Source organism: Mus musculus, chromosome 13 (assembly GCF_000001635.26).
Source record: "Mus musculus strain C57BL/6J chromosome 13, GRCm38.p6 C57BL/6J".
In the NCBI taxonomy this organism is placed as follows: Eukaryota; Metazoa; Chordata; class Mammalia; order Rodentia; family Muridae; genus Mus; species Mus musculus.
The window spans coordinates 14592728-14604993 of NC_000079.6; the positions used below are offsets into that span (position 1 = coordinate 14592728).

Genomic DNA, 12266 nt, shown 5'->3' on the forward strand with positions numbered 1-12266 from the left:
ATTCAGAGGTCAAGAGAAAAGCCAGATTGACTAAGTCAGCTGGGAGGAGTTTTGAGCCAGAACAATTGAATTGAACCAGCCAGCCAGAGCTTAGAAAGATCTAAGAAAGGGTGAGCTTATTTCTCAGCAAATCTCAGAGGCTGGAAAATTCTAGGCCTAGATAAGATTGTGTGGGGGTTAGAACCTTCCAGGATTATGTCTAGGACAGCAGAGAGAGACAGCAAGCCTCCCAGACAGCAATTACTACAGGAGAATAAAAGTTACTTTTACATATGAAGACCCAACTGCAAGAGAGAGAAGGGATATACATACCTTATGGTTGGACCAACTGGGCTGGCTAAGTCATTTTCTCTCCAACTTGTTCCAGTCTCCTCCACACATCCTTACAAAAGGTCCCAGACTAGCACTTTAATGGTATCATCTTTCCAGGGACCCTCTTTCTTTCTCTGAAGCCTCCTATAATAAACTTTCTAAAACTTACCTTCTGCTCTTTGAATTTCTTTCTCTGAATTTGGGAAACAAAAACTGGAAAGCCATTGGTTTGGGAAGGGTTTGGTGACTGTTGAGTTTTCTGGGACCCTAGTACGCAAACTAACCTCACTAAGAGCTGAGAAATAGTCTATTGAACTCAAAGATACCTCCTAATTTTTCTGTGTCACTGCTATACCATTTATTAATTTGAGATTTATTAAGTTGCTAGAGTGGCTTACAGACCTAATGAATATAAATTTTTGATCATAAAGTGTATTAGAGCAAATACATATAGAGCTGGGCTGGGTGGCAAAGGCCTGTAATTCTAACTACCTTTGAGGGAGAAGCAAGAAGATTCCAAATGAAAAAAAAATGAAAGGTGTACTTTTGCTACAGAGTGAGTTCAAGGAAAGTCTGGACAATTTTGTAGTTTGTAATTATTAAAAAAAAAAAAAAACAATCTATGCTATGTCTGGCTATGCACTTGCAATGATGGTCTCACCCACCCCTATGGTTCCTGTGGTTAGCCAGCTGCCAAGCAGCCCCATCTCTCATCTTCCTAGGCCAACCGCCCCATGTGGCCACTTGGCAGAAAGCCCAAATCCCAGTAACCCCAAAAGTAAAGAAAACTCCAGAGACTTACAATTTATCAGCCAGATTTATAACAGTAAATCCTCAACCCCCAAAATGCCCACACAGAGAACTCAGCACTCAACTAATATAGATACAAGCTGTACACTTGGACAAATGTGTCTTACATTACTCAATTGTCTAAGAAATTGGTAGTTACTCATGGCTCCTAGGACCACCTGGCTCTGGCTCATCATCCTCTCCTTCAGCACCATCTCCTGCCTCTGCTTCTGCCCTGCCCCTGCCCCTGCCCCTGCCCCTGCCCCTGCCCCTCCACTTCCCTCCATCTCTATCTCTATCTCTGTCCCTTCTCTAAAACTTTCAGCTCCTTTCCCTTCCACTCCCCAGTCATCACAGGCTCTAGCCTTATCTGACTAATTAAGATTTCACCTAATCTCACCTGAGTACAGGCACAGGGTACAGGGCAGAAAGAACAGACAGCAATCCAGAACACAATTTAGTAGGACCGGGTCACAAAACAAACAGTAAAATCAGGACTATGGATATAACTTTTTGGTAGAGTACCTGCCTAGGATCAACAAGGCTCTGAATTTGGTTCCCAGTACTGCCACCAGCCCCACAATACAGATGAATCATTGATTGCCTCTGTAAGATCAGCTATTCTGGAAGCCGGTTCTGTCCTATTACTTTGTTTTCAGGTTTGCTTGGAGGCTTTGTAATATAGATAAGATTGGTTAAGGGAAGAAGATAGCTCATAGAAGGAGCAATACAGAGGAGCTTTGAGGTGTTCCAGACCTGGCCTGTGGCATGGCTTTGATGAAGCTGATAGGATGCTTGATATGGGTTTTGAACCCCAAATAAGGAAAATTGTGGCTCAAATAAGACCCGAAAGGCAAACACTAATGTGGAGTGCAACTTGGCCAAAAGAAGTAAGACAGGTTGTTGAAGATTTCCTGAAAGAGTACATTCATCTCAATATTGGTGCACTGGAACTAAGTGCAAACCATAACATTCCTCAGGTTCTGGACACATCATAATGTCGAAAAGAATGGAAAACTTACTTGTCTGATGGAAGAGGTCATGAGTGAGAAGGAGAGCAAAACTATTGTTTTTGTTGAAACCAAAAGAAGATGTGATGAACTTACCAGAACAATGAGGAGAGGTGGGTGACCTGTCGTGGGCATCCATGGTGACTAGAGTCAGCAGGAATGTGACTGGGTTCGAAGTAAATTCAAACAGGAAAAAGCTTCTATTTTGATTGCTACCGATGTGGTCTCCACAGTACCACAACAGGCACTTTCTTTACACCTAACAACACAAAGCAAGTGAGCAACCTTATCTCTGTGCTTTGAGAAGCTAAGCAAGCAATTCATCCCAAGTTGCTTCAGTTGGTTGAAGACAAAGGTTCAGGTTGTTCCAGGGGTAGAGGAATCGTGAAGGATGATTGTTAAGACATACTGTAAAGGAAAAGGGGGTGGATTTAATACCTTTAGAGATGGGGAAGATGATGACAAAGACTAGTCTGCTTAAGAGACATGTCGGGGATAAAACCCAGAATGGTGTTTACAGTGCTGCAAATGGAAGTTTTGGAAACAATTTTGTATCTGATGGTATACAGACCATTTTGGGGACTGTTAATCCAACAGGGTCTTACCAGGACAGTTATGATAGCACTCAGCAATATGGAAGTAATGTTGCAAGTATTCACAATGGTATGAACCAACAGGCATAGGCATATCCTGCTACAGCAGTTGCTGTGCCTATAATTGGCTATCCAATGCCAACAGGATATTCTCAGTAAGACTTTAGAAGTATATGTAAATGTCTGTTTTTCATAATTGTTCTTTATATTGTGTGTTATCAGACAAGATAGTTATGTAAGAAACATGGGAAATGCAGAAATGACTACGGTGCAACAGTAATTATGGTGCACATTTTCCGCTATTTAATTTGGATATTTTTCTACAGTCCTGAAACAATTTTTAGGCTTTTTTTTTCTTTTTGTACTAGAAAATGCAGGCAGTGTTTTCACAAAAGTAACTATACAGTGATTTCAAATACAATAAATGAAGGCAATGCATGGCCTTCCAATAGAAGATATTTGAAGTCTGAGAAAGAAAAAAACAAAACAAAACAAAACAAAACAAAACAAAACAAAACAAAACAAGATTAAAGGCTTGTGCATCCATGCCCTGGCTTTAACTTGGAAGGTTTTGATCCTGAATGAAGCCCAGGTACGCGAGAGTTTCCAGTCTTTCCCCTGCTGATTCCTTTCAGACATTAATCTATGGACTCACTTACTTCAGCCTTTTCTTTATGCCCCTGCCAGTCAGCTAGGAGCTGTTGTGAGCTGTTTTCTTCCTGACTTTGGGCTCCACTGAACAAACTCTGAAAATGTTCTAATAAGAGGCTCTCTCTTCCTCCTAATAACTCACATTTTATTAGCAAAAGCAGAATTCAGCAGGGCAGATATGCATATACTCTTTTTCCATGTTTCCTGGGCTACAGAGAGTCCTCTGAGTGAAAATGGCACGTTAGGGAAGTGCTGTGGCTCCGAAGTAGATTCAAGATTGAGGCTGATAACTAAAAAGACCTTCATCTCTACTCTTCACCCCAAAAAGCAGGAAAGAAAGGGGACCACTGTACAAGATATGGAACTTCCAGTCATCCTAGGCCCAAGTTTTAAATGCCACTGATGGTTCTGCTACTGTTCCCAAGTCTACCTCCCACAGTGGCTTCATACTACTTGGATCCTTGAATAATGCATCTGGGTCAGACACATAGTAAAGCAGCAATTATCCAGGTATCCACTTAAAAAAATCTGTCAACGATTGAAGGTTTGGAGGGTCTTCCTAGTGGGCAGATACAGGTTTTGGTGTTAGAGTAGAATTTAAAAGAATAGAGTAGAGTCTGGCCATGAATCTCTGATCTGGGTGGAAATCTAGCATTCAAGTTTGGCTGCTGCGTCAGTCACTTTGGCTAACGGACCACCCCTTGACAGGTGGGTTTAGGGTAAACTAGACTTGGATTTTAACTCTCAAAGTTTACCTCCTGTGACATATTTTCTCCAACCTCCTGAACCTCTCGAATAATGCCAAGCATTTAAATGCCCAAGATTACAGAGGACATCTCATTTAAACCAACCCAAGCCTCTTCCATGGGGAATGACTGGGGCACAGAAACAAACTTAGTCTACTTCTGTTCATCTAACAATGTCCCTCATTCTCCCTTCCTCTCAGCCAAAGGCCTATTTTACCTTTCCCTTGAGACGGAGAAGCCCAGCTACTGAGCAAACTCATGGTTAACCCAGTTTTCCAAAACCTTTTCTCCTAAAACAGTTTCCCACTGCTGATGCTCCATACTTTATATAATGAACTTAGTTGTTGATTCTCTATTCTTCTCTCTCATCCCCCTCCCTCTTCCAAGCTCTTCCATCCTCCAACTCTCAGGTCTGTTTCTAGTTGTGGTGTGGCTTAGCCTTAGCACACACATTTAGTCCCTTTGGCTAGAAAATAAACATGCCTTTCTTAATATACAACATACCTTTAATCCTAAATAATGAAGGAAGAGTTAGTTTGTAGAAGGAAGCATTCATGTTTGAAAGTGACTTCTAATTGTGTGGCACAAAAAATGATGAATCAGAGAAAGATTTAACAGAACAGAATATGCCCAACTCTTATGAGAAAAGAGAGGGAATAGAAGCTGCTTAAAGGGCAGTGCAGAGGTGGAAGGAGAGAAAGGAGGCAGTTTTATTGGGACAGTTATAGAGGAACAGGTGACTGAGAGAGAGAGAACAAGCTAGACACAGGTGAAAGCAGAATGAGCCAGGGAATGAGAAGGAGCCAGGAGATTAGAACAGATTGCTAGAGTTAAGTTTGAGGTCAAGCAGAGCAATTTAGGAGAAGCAGAGAGAAGCCTAATTGAATCAGTCAGCTTGGAGAGGGGTTTGAGCCAGAACAGAATTAAAACAAACAACAAAATTCAGAAAGATCAAGAAAGTGTGATCTTATGTAGCAGCAAGACTTAAAGGCTGAAACATTTTACAAAGGTTAGAAGCTTCCAGGACTAGCCCTAGTTTAGCAGACTGAGGTAGTAAGCTTTGGAGGCAACAGTTACTACAGGCAAATAAAAATTACTTTTATACATTCTTCTTTTTTCCCTCTCTAAGAAAATGAGTAAAATGCACTGACTTTCTGAATTAAATGAAAGATAAAAGATATAAAGAAATATCAAAGAAAATGCCAAGATGCTATATTATGCTGCATAAGCTTAGTAAATAAACTATGTAAAATGCTTATCATTGTGCCTGAATTATACAAACACTGAATTAACAGCACAATGATTTTTACTGTCTTCCCCACTGGTGTTATTTTAAGGATTAGTCACAATATATGTAAAATGCTTGACACACAATAGGTATTCAGGAAAAAACTTATTTAACTCAGTGTAAGAAACATATGTACTAATAAATAGATTTAACATATTAAATAGTGACATATGATAGGAAAGATGGTATTTTAGATGAGAAAATTTACTACACATACTAGTTTTTTCAAAACTTTAAAAATGTGTCCTCTTATTTTTTATTTTATTTTTTTAAAGTTTGATGTTCTATTTATTTACATTTCAAGTGTTATCTCTTTTCCCAGTCTCCCCTCGGCAAAACCCCTATTCCATCCCCTCTTACCCTGCTTCTATGAGGGTGCTCCCCCATCCACCCACCCACTCCTGCCTCACTGCCCTAGCATTCCTCTACACTGGGGCATCAAGCCTTCACAAGACCAAGGGCCTTCTCTATCATTGATGCCAGATAAGGCCCCTTCAGCTCCTTCAGTCCTTCCCTTAACTCCTCCATTGAGGTCCCTGTGCTCAGTCCTATGGTCTATATAGGATCTGACAGAGTCTCTCAGGAGACAGCTATATCAGGCTCCTGTCAGCAAGCATTGCTTGACATCCACAATAGTGTCTGGGTTTGGTGTCTGCAAGTGGGATGAATCCCCAGGTGGAGAAGTCTCTGGATGGCCTTTCCTTCAGTCTCTGCTTCACCCTTTGTCCCCGTGTTTCCTTAGCACAGGATCACTTCTGGGTTAAAATTTTGGAGATGGGTGGGTGGCCCCATCCCGCAACTGGAGGCCCATGCCTAACAGACGTATATGGTCTCAACAGGTTCTCCCTCCCATTGGTGGGGTATTTCAGCTAATGTCATCCCTGTGGGGTCCTGGGAGGCTCTTGCTTTCCTGGCATCTGGAACTTTCTGGTTGCTACCCCCAGCTCCCCATCACCCATTCCTACATAACCCTGTTCAATTTTCTGACCCTCTCTGCATATCTCCCTCCATCTCCTCCCATATCTGATTCTGCCCCTCCTTTTCCCCCTCTCCCTCATCTCTTCCTTTCAAATCCTTCCCATCCTCTACTTCCCTTCATTATTTTGTTCCCCACTCTAGGTAAGACTGAAACATCCACTCTTTGGTCTTCCTTCCTCTTGAGCTTCATGTGATCCATGAGTTGTATCATGGGTGTGGGTATTCCAGGCTCGTTGCCAGGCTTTATCAGTGAGTGCATACCATGTGTGTTCTTTGCGACTGAGTTACTCACTCAGGATGATATTTTCTAAATCCATCATTTGCCTGTGAATTTCATGAAGTCTTTTTTTTTTAGTAGCTGAGTAGTACTCCATTGTGTAAATGTACCACATTTTCTGTATCCATTCCTCTGTTGAGGGACATCTGGGTTCTTTCCAGCTTCTGGCTATTATAAATATGGCTGTGGTGAGCATAGTGGAACATATGTCCTTATTACATGTTGGAGCATCTTCTGGGTATATGCCCAAGAGTGGTATAGCTGGATCCTCAGGCAGTACTATGTCCAGCTTTCTGAGGAACTGCCAGACTGATTTACAGAGTGGTTGTACCAGCTTGCAATTCCACCAGCAATGGAGGAGTATTCTTCTTTCTCCACATCATCTGCTGCCACCTGAGTTTTTTGTTTTTTTTTAAAAATTTTTTATTAGGTATTTTCCTCATTTACATTTCCAATGCTATCCAAAAATTCCCCAATACACTCCCCCCCCCACTCCCCTACCCACTCACTCCCACTTTTTGGCCCTGGTGTTCCCCTGTACTGGGGCATATAAAGTTTGCAAGTCCAGTGGGCCTCTCTTTCCAGTGATGGCCGACTAGGCCATCTTTTGATACATATGCAGCTAGAGTCAAGAGCTCCGGGGTACTGGTTAGTTCATAATGTTGTTCCACCTATAGGGTTGCAGATCCCTTTAGCTCCTTGGGTACTTTCTCTAGCTCCTCCATTGGGAGCCCTGTGATCCATCCATTAGCTGACTGTGAGCATCCACTTCTGTGTTTGCTAGGCCCCGGCATTGTCTCACAAAAGACAGCTATATCTGGGTCCTTTCAGCAAAATCTTGCTAGTGTATGCAATGGTGTCAGCGTTTGGACACTGATTATGGGATGGATCCCTGTATATGGCAGTCTTTAGATGGTCCATCATTTCTTCACAGCTCCAAACTTTATCTTTGTAACTCTTTCCATGGGTGTTTTGTTCCCAATTCTAAGAAGGGGCACAGTGTCCACACTTTGGTCATCGTTATTCTTGAGTTTCATGTGTTTAACAAATTATATCTTATATCTTGGGGCCACCTGAGTTTTTAATGTTAGCCATTCTGACTGGTGTGAGGTGGAATCTCAGGGTCATTTTGATTAGCATTTCCCTGATGGCTAAGGATGTGGAACATTTTTTTTAGGTGCTTCTTGGCCATTTGAGTTTTCTCAGTTGTAAAATCTCTGTTTAGCTATGTTCCTCACTTTTTAAACAGGGTTATTTGGTTCTCTGGAGCCTGACTTTTTGAGTTCTTTGTATATATTAGATATTAGCCCTCTATTGGATATAGGATTGCTAAAGATCTTTCCCCAACCTGTTGGTTGCCGTTTTGTCCTATTGACAGTGTTCTTTGCTTTACAGAAGCTTTGCAATTTTTATGAGGTCTCATTTGTCAATTGTTGATCTTAGAGCATAAGCCATTGGTGTTTTGTTCAGGAACTTTCCCCCTGTGTCCATGTGTTCAAGGCTTTCCCCCACTTTCTCTTCTATTAGATTCAGTATATCTGGTTTTATGTGGAGGTCCTTGATCCACTTGGACTTGAGCTTTGTATAGGGAGATAAGAATGGATCAATTTGCATTCTTCTACATGTTGACCACCAGTTGAACCAGCACCGTTTGTTGAAAATGCTCTTTTGTCAAAGATCAAATGACCATAGCTGTGTGGGTTCATTTTTGGGTCTTCAATTCTATTCCATTGATCTACCTGTCTGTCGCTGCACCAGTACCATGCAGTTTTCATCACAATTACTCTGCAGTACAGGGTGAGGTCAGGGATGGTGATTCCTCCAGATGTTCTTTTATTGTTGAGAATAGTTTTGGATATCCTGGATTGTTTTGCTATTCCAGATGAATTTGAGAATTGCTCTTTCTAACTCTGTGAAGAACTGAGTTGGAATTTTGATGGGGATTGCATTGAATCTATAGATTGCTTTTAGCAAGATGGCCATTTTTAGTATATTAATCCTGCCAATCCATGAGCATGGGAGATCTTTCCACCTTCTGAGGTCTTCTTCAATTTCTTTCTTAAGAGACTTGAAGTTCTTGTCTTACAGATTTTCACTTGTTTGGTTAGAGTCACACCAAAGTATTTTATATTGTTGGGAATTTTGTGATGAGTGTCAGTTCCCTAATTTAATTCTCAGCCTGTTTATCCTTTGAGTAGAGGAAGGCTACTGATTTTTTTTTAAGATTTATTTATTCATTTATATGTAAACAGACTGTAGCTGTCTTCAGACACTCCAGAAGAGGGCATCAGATCTCATTACAGATGGTGTGAACCACTATGTGGTTGCTGGGGTTTGAACTCAGGACCTTCAGAAGAGCATTCAGTGCCCTTAACCACTGAGCCATCTCTCCATTCCCTGATTATTATTTTTTTTATTCAGCCACTTTGCTGAAGTTGTTTATCAGTTGTAGGAGTTCTCTGGTGGAAGTTTTGGGGTCACTTAAATATACTATCCTATCATCTGCAAACAAAAGGAGGTCAAGGGGATACAAATTGGAAAAGAAGTCACAATGTGTCTTCTCTATTGATAATTTTTATCCCCTGTAAAACACATTCTTTTCTAATTTAAAGTATACCTTTTTGTGGTCCTGGCCTTCATACCATGTCAACAAAAATATCAATTTGAGTCTTTTGGAGAACACATGGCATATGGCACTGGCCATTAGGTCATTAATACATCACATTGGATAGAATTACTTGCTTTGTCTAAATATGCTAGCAGTGGCAGGGGAGAAAAAGAAAAATGGGGCTTCAGTGAGGACAAATTCAGAGATATGGGCTTTTACACCTGTTCCCCAAAAGAATAATAGTGAGTCAGACTTTTCAGAAGAGAAACATTTCTTTCAGCTTCTTTCTGTTGGCCTAGATCTTTTAGTCTGACCTTCAGGCGTTACATCAGAGGACCAAGTTCTTCTTGCAAGGAGAGCAAGTGTAGCAAATTTCATTGTGCTAGAGAGGATGGGGGCTGTTCCTCTGACTTTTTTCTTCCATCTACCTTTGACTCTTGCTGCCAATCATCATCACTATATCTATGTTTTCTCTGTTTACAGAAAAATCCCCACCAATAATAATACTTGTTGAGCTCTCTGGGACACACACATGTTCTCCTTCTTGTTTGCCATCACTATCTTTGTACCTATGCTTTCTTTTTAGAAGATAATCGCTGTCAACAATAAAATGCATTGATATATGTCCCCCTCTCCTTCTCTATTCTTTTTTTTTAAAGATTTATTTATTTATTTATTATATGTAAGTACACTGTAGCTGTCTTCAGACACTCCAGAAGAGGGCGTCGGATCTTGTTACAGATGGTTGTGAGCCACCATGTGGTTGTTGGGATTTGAACTCCAGACCTTCGGAAGAGCAGTCGGGTGCTCTTACCCACTGAGCCATCTCACCAGCCCTTCTCTATTCTTCCTTTCCTCTAGATTCTATTTCATTTCTTCACTCCCTGGGAGAGGAAAATCCTATGGAAAGTTCTCTCTAGGAATGCTGCCTCTACCAACTGAGCAAACATTTATTCTTCAGCCCACTCCCATCTGTCATCTGCCACCAACACTGAAAGAAAATGCTTTTGTCACTGTCACAAACTAATTCCATTTGCTACAACCACTAGGTGCTTTTTAAAAATACATATTTTTGATTATATGTTGGGAGATGGGAGAGGGAGAGGATACATGTACATGAGTGCCCATGACCTTGGAGCCAATGGATCCTCCTGGAACTTGAGTTATAAGCAATGGTGAGCTGTGTTGTGAGTTATGATGAGTTCAACTCAAAAATGCTCTGAAAGAACATTAAGTGCTCGTAACTGCTGAGCCAAACTCCACTAGGTGCTTTTAAAATCCTGTTACTCCTCTTTGTAGAAGCCCCTGAACATGTGGAATTTCTCCAGAGAAGCACTGCCGCAGTCCAGGGTGATATCCTCCCACTGATCTCCCCTCCCAAGTCTGCCTGCAGAATGTTATCTTCTTCTTAAGCCTCCTGTATAGGTAATCTTATTCATTCCCGTGGAGTTAAGCTTCCTCCATTAGCTCGCCCAAAGCAAGACACTCAGCTTAGTTGGATGGCTTGTTGAAAGTGTGAATCTACCCTCTCCTCCCATAACCTGCCTTCATCTCACCCAGGCTTCCTCATTATGTTCCCTAAACTAAAAAGCCAGGTTTTCAAGACAGGGTAGGAAGATAGGGAAAACCAAGGAGGGAAAGCCAGGGGAAAAAGAGAGACAGCCCTTCACCCTGGGATCTGATTGTCTTTCCTGCTGAGTCCAGAAACCTAAACACAACTGGTAAAGCTAAAACTGTCTACAGATGTAATATGTGTTTTCTAAAGATACCTCAAACAAGGATGCTAAAAGCAAGTGAATTATTTTTAATCAGGGCCAGATTGTTTATAGCCTTGATTCTGAAAACACTCTACACTTACCCCTAAATCTAAACAGAGTGTGTCAAACAACCATTGGGGAGTTTCATTTATAAAAAAAAAGTTTAAAAAATTGCCTTATTCTTGCTTTCACTCCTCTGTATAACACACACACACACACACACACACACACACACACACACACACACCTCCCATTTCCCTCTTCGAACTCTAATATCTTCCCTGTCCTTGTCCTGGTTTGCTTCTCTATTGTAATAAACAATATCCAGAGACAGATAGCCCTGGATGAAGTAGGACAACAGGCTGAGTAAGCCATGCAGAGTAAGCCAGAAAGCAGCTTTCCTGCACCGTCTTTGCTTTGGTTTCTGCTTTCAGGTCCCTGTCCTGAGTACCTGCATTCGCTACCCTCAACAATAGATGGGTGAGATGAAATAAATCCTATCTTCCTCAAGTTACTTTTGGCCGTAGCAATCAAGAAGCCAAACAGGATGGAAATTGGTACCAGGATCATGGGATATTGGTGTGGTAGACTGGTCATGTTGATTTGGGGAATGTTTAAAACTTTGGGCTAGAAAAGGCCTTTGGATACTTAGAGTTTAGGCTGTTGTGGGAGCTTAGAAAATAGGAATGTTGAAAGAGATGCAGACTGTTAAAGCCTATTAAAAAGACCAGCCTTACTGTGCTAGTTTTAGCCTAATAGACTCCATTTTGTACCTAGACTCCATCTTATGTTTAGCTTGCCCCTAGTTTGATCTCAGTTACTAGAAAAAAACATAATTTGTTCCTAGAACCACTCCACCCTTAGTCACCACCCTAGTAACAGCCATTCCACCCTAATAACAACCAATTAGTATCAAGCAAGACAAAATCTAACATTACACGAGATTACTCAAGCTGACCCTCACTGTTCATAGCCAGTCAAAAGTATTACTAGCCAATAAAATTGCACCAAGCTTATAACCTTTAAATGTTAGCCAATTATGTAACTGCCAAGTTGGAAAGCCCCTTACCCTACTTATAACCATGATAAAAAGACTTGATTTTATCAGCTTGGGGCCTTCCCCCACCCATCCACTGTGTTAGAGAGGTTTAGAGGTCTGAGTTTGAGCTTAAATAAAGACTCTTTGCTTTTGCATACAAGTTAGACTCTTGGTGGTCTTTGGAGGAACTTACAATCTGGGCATATCAGAGCTGTTTC

General features: G+C 41.3%; 1 pseudogene; it reads left to right on the forward strand.

The window, feature by feature from the left end:
- The first annotated feature begins 272 nt into the window (after positions 1 to 272).
- On the forward strand, positions 273 to 2960 carry Gm32526 (annotated as a pseudogene).
- Positions 2961 to 12266: the final 9306 nt, after the last annotated feature.